The following is a 5,605-nucleotide window of genomic DNA, read 5'->3' on the forward strand; positions in this document are numbered from 1 at the left end:
TGCTGTGGGACAGCCTTAGCTCCAGGGCACAGATGGAGACTAGAAAGATCCTGTCCCAGCTGCTCCACTGTTCTTGTTCCCTGTGTGCTCCTGTCGGGTCCCTCTTTGGACAGTTATTGAATTGGAAGTACTGATCTCACCTGTGGGCTTAGGAGTGAGAACACTCCTGAGACACCAGCTCTCTACTAGCAGGATTTGGGTATGGAGGGCTGTGGGATGTCCAATATTTTTTTAACCTTAAGAATATTATCTGTCTTAATTTTAAATGGCTATTTTATGCACATGTTTAAAAAATACAGTAGAGAATAGTAGCTTTCATTTCTACACATTAAATCTTTGAGCTGGAAGCTTGAATTTAATCAATCTGCATAGGCATAGTGCCAAATATATATATATATATATATATATATATATATATAGTCTATATATACATATACATATCACATACAGATAGATAGATAGATAAATAGATAGATAGATAGATAGATAGATAGATACACATCCACATATTATTAAAATTAGTGTCCTGGGAGAGATGAACATTTTGACTTCTATAATTATCTCACATGTTTCACAAGAAAAATGTAAAGGAAATTACATGTTGCCCGATATGACACTACACACTATTCTATCTCCTTGAACTGTTAGGTGATGTGATAATGTCAACTCAGTGAATTCCTTGTGGCAGACAGCATGGTACATAATATGTGTTCTAATGCCTAAGCCCTTGCATTCCCTGGTTGAGACAGTGGAACCCAAAGAACATTTATAAGGTTTTTTACCCAGAGAATTATAACTTATGCTGATGTCACCTGTCTACCAGGCTTTGAGTCATTTTTGTATGATTTACAGTGTTACTAGATGGATACACTCTTAGGCTATCTCTGAGCTTGCTGTAGAAGCAAACAGTGTCTTCTTTGCTTGTGCACTCCCATAATTGGTGTGTTTTTTAATGTTTTCCCCTTGTATGCTTTCATACATAACTATGCACTATAAATATTAAATTGAATGACTTATATTTCATTCAAAACAAAGTCTCTTTTACTTTAAAACAAAAATACATCAAGCAAATGTAGACTTTTATATGACCTACAGGCCATTAACACAGTACAGCCTAGTTTCCCAGTAGTGTTGGCCCTTCCAAAACAACTGTATGTGCTGACCATTGACATTAAGGATTGCTTTTTGTCCATCCCTCTTCACAAAAAGGACAGGCTTAGTTTTGCTTTCTTAGTAGCTAGCAGTCAATTAATAATGTGCCTGCCCAGAAATAGTAATGGATTTTCCTGCTGCAAAGCATGAAAAACAGCCCCCACCATTTGCTAGATGTTCATTTGGAACATCATCAAAATCTCCACCCCAAGTCATATGTTGTCCATTATATGGATAGCATACTAATTGGCAACTCTGACTCTAGTTGCTTAAAAACCTTGATACAACAACTAACTCAGGCCCTTTGCCACAAGGCTATAAAGGTCAGAACTGATAAGATCCAGACCCAGCAATGATTCTTGGTTCATGGTCATTCAACACCACATTAAACCTCAAAGGCTACAGCTACAATTTGAGTTCCCTATAGCAGATACCCTAGCCTCTATTTAGATATTCCTGGGGAACCTCACTTGGGGTGTGCCCCTCCCTGCCACTCACTATCAATACAGGTCACATCCCTCTTTTCCTTGCTGGGGAGTGGAGCCTCCTCTGGTTATATAAAAAAATTACACTTCCAGTCCTGGGCCTGAGCACTGAGCAGTGCTCACAAATAGATAACACCGCCTAATAGTGCCACTGCATCTGGTAAGAGATACACTGGAAAGATGATGAATCTGTGAGATTTCTTTGATAACCACAGGCCATGTCTGGAATGTTCTTTATGGTGAATACATAAATCTCACTGTGTAAGATTTGAGAGGACCTTGGCACCTTTGGAAATAAGTAGATGGCCTTCTGTGCCCTTCATAAAAGAAGCAATGTGGTCCTTCTGATCTGATCCCAAGCACTGAGCAAATCCCAGAGGAGCAGCTCTGCCCCTAATCTCACAGAACCCAGAAGAAGTGGGCCTCCACAGGAGCTCTAACCCAGGCAGCATCTTAGGTTAAGGAGACAGCAACACCCGCCCCAAACAAGGAGTAACTGGGACCCACTAGGACCCAGGAATTCACTCCTGGCCAGGAGCACTGGTTCCTTTCTATCTGCACCTGAGTACTGAGCAGATCTTGGGCCCCAGCTCTAACCCCAGTAGTAACACCCAACCCACACAGTTCTAATACAACAAAAATAATAGGAAAGACAGGCTCCAGTCAGAGACAGGACAGGTAGCACTAAGGAGATCCAGATGGCAAAAGGCAAGCACAAAAACATATGCATCAGCAACCCAGGGTACTTGGCATCATTAGAACCTAGTTCTCCCACACAAGAAAGTCCTGAATTCCCCATATCACTAGGAAAGCAAGGTTCAGATTTAAAATCACTTCTAATGATGATGATAGAGGATTTTAAGAAGGACATAAATAACACTCTCAAAGAATTTGAGGAGAACACAGATAAACAGGTAGAAGCCCTTAAAGAGGAAGCACAAAAATCCCTTTAAAAATTACAAGACAACACAACCAAACAGGTGAAGGAATTGAACAAAGCCATCCAGGACATAAAAATGGAAATATAAACAATAAAGAAAACACAAAGGGAGATTACCCTGGAGATAGAAAACCTAGGAAAGAAATCATGAGTCATAGATTCAAGCATCAGCAATAGAATACAAGAGATAGAAGAGAGAATCTCAGGTGCAGAAAATACCATAGAAAATATTGACACAACTGTCAAAACGCAAAATGCAAAAAGTTCTTAACACAAAACATCCAGGAAATCCAGGACACAATGAGAAGACAAACCTAAGGATACTAGGTATAGATGAGAGTGAAGATTCCCAACTTAAAGGGCCAATAAATATCTTCAACAAAATTATAGAAGAAAACTTCCCTAACCTAAAGAACAAGATGCCCATAAACATACAAGAAGCCTATAGAACGCCAAATAGACTAGACCAGAAAAGAAATACCTCCTGTCACATAATAATCAAAACACCAAGTGCACAAAACAAAGAAAGACTATTAAATGCAGTAAGGGGAAAAGGCCAAGTAACATATAAATGCAGACCTATCAGAAGTACAACCATACTTCTCACCAGATACTATAAAAGCTAGAAGATGCTGGACAGATGTCATATTTACCCTAAGAGAACACAAATGCCAGCCAGGCTACTGTACCCAGCAAAACACTCAATTACCATAGATGGAGAAACCAAGATATTCTATAACAAAACCAAATTTACACAATATCTTTCCACAAGCCCAGCATTACAAAGGATAATAGTGGAAAAGCTCCAATACAAGGAGGGAAATTATAGCCTAGAAAGAGCAAGAAATTAATCCTCTTCCAATAAATCCAAAGAAGATAGCCACACAAAGATAATTTTACCTCTAATAACAAAAATAACAGGAAGCAACAATCACTGTTCCTTAATATCTCTTAACATCAATGGACTCAATTCCCCAATTAAAAGACATAGGCTAATGGACTGGATATACAAACAGGACCCAGCATTTTGCTGCATACAGGAAACCCACCTCAGTACAAAGACAGACTCTACCTTACAGTAAAAGGCTGGAAAACAATTTTTTAAGCAAGTGGTCCTAAGAAACAAGCTGGACTAGTCATTCTAAAATCTCCAGCCTGAGAACACAAAGGGAGGGACTCATGGCTCTTCCTGTATAGGGAGGTTGAGGGTGGCCTTGCCAGGCATCAGTAGAAGTGGACAGCCTTGGTACCTGAAAGTTTGGATTCACTAGTGTTGGGGAATTTGAGGGCAGGGAGGCGGGAATGGGAGGATGGGGGGAGCACACCCTCATAGAAACTCCCAAAATTATATGGATTAGACATGACAGAGGCAGGCTTCCAGAAGACTAGATTCCAGAATTCAAACAAAAAATTACCTTGATACTAAAATTTGTTTTGAGAATTGTATTTTGCAGAATACACAGCCTAGGTTCATCTTCTCATCAAGCAAGCTGAGCAGATCTGCTTGAACCTCTGATGTCCTGGAATTCCAGCTGGATGCAGTGAAGACACATCATCAGAGGCTTATCAATTTACTCTTCCCCTGCCCCTCTTATAATATCTCAACATCCACAATCAACTTTAAGAAGTTAATGAAGGGTAGGCACCCCTATTCTCTGGGCTTGGGGACTGAGGTGGTTAATATTGGGCTACTACTTTTTTTTCTAGGGAAAAGTAGTGGTTTTGTTGGAACAGGGAAGATTAGCTAGGATTTATTACATAGCCATAACCTATTGGTAGAAATAAGTATAATTGTTATTAAGATGAAGTTATAATTTCTTAAATGGTAAAAAATTTTCTTTGATTTCAAATTAAGGTTAAAAAAACAAAAACCTTACATAGACAGCTAAGAAGAACCTAAACACAGTAAATGCAGTCATTAACGATGCAATCCTGCATTGTTACCATCCCAAACTTGTGTCTGGAAACTGATCTTACAAAAAAAAAAAAGGGATTCCTCACAGGGGCTCTGTTTCAGCCCCTCATGGCAATCATCTATTGAGTGCACTTGGCCAATTTATTATCTGTTGCCTACTATCACACCATTTGGGACTATTTATTTCTCTTGGCAATCAAGGTTATAAAAATTCCTCAGCTTATCCTTGACCAGGCTCCAGATGTTATAATATTTCCTATAGCTAAGTGCTTTCTTGGCTGGACCCTAGAACACAATAACCCAGGTATTTCTCTTTTCTGGGAGAATAGACAGGACACTACTGTAAAAAGCAAGATCTTATCCACATTGCCCCTGATGCCTAACTGCCATTAAAGGCAACTTGTATCTGAGCCCCTCACTCATGTTTCATCAAGTTTTAGTGACTCTTAGATTACATTGAGAATATATTGACTGCCAAGGTCCAACCTCAGTGTAAGGAGGGTTCTGAGAAAGGCGGAAATGGGAATAGTGCTGATTCAATAATGACTCAGAGTAAGTAGTAGATGTAAGCTACTAGTTCAAGTACTCTCTCTGTTCTCTGATGGTCCTCAGTATTCTCATCTTAATTCTTCAGCTTAATCTTTCAGCTTAATAATCAGAGAAATCTTGAACCCAGGTTTTTATTTACTACAGCTACATCATCAAGGCTTTCATTGTTAATAGTTATCAAAAATTATTAAATTTACATAAATTCTATGAGTTCCAGGTCAATAGTCCCAGCCCCCTTAGAGCAGAACTAAGCACAAAGCAAAAGCAAATTTCCTTATAGGTTTACATGGCCTGTTCTTTATGGGTAGCTGGGCACAGCTCTTCCAGTTTCCTGGTACAGCAGAGAGCAGCCTTTAGTAACAATTCTCATATAAAAACAGAAAGATAACAGACCACTAAAATTAAAATTATTTTTACAAAGTTTTGAATTTATGGAAGTAAAATAGCAAGCTCTCTCTAATATCTTTTCAGGCATTATTATCTCCAATTATTCAGTCATCTAGAAAAACAAAGTACTGACTTTTTATATGCTTCTGCATCATCTTTTAATTCTCTAATCTTCAT

This window comes from Arvicanthis niloticus, chromosome X (genome assembly GCF_011762505.2).
Source record: "Arvicanthis niloticus isolate mArvNil1 chromosome X, mArvNil1.pat.X, whole genome shotgun sequence".
NCBI classification, from domain to species: Eukaryota; Metazoa; Chordata; class Mammalia; order Rodentia; family Muridae; genus Arvicanthis; species Arvicanthis niloticus.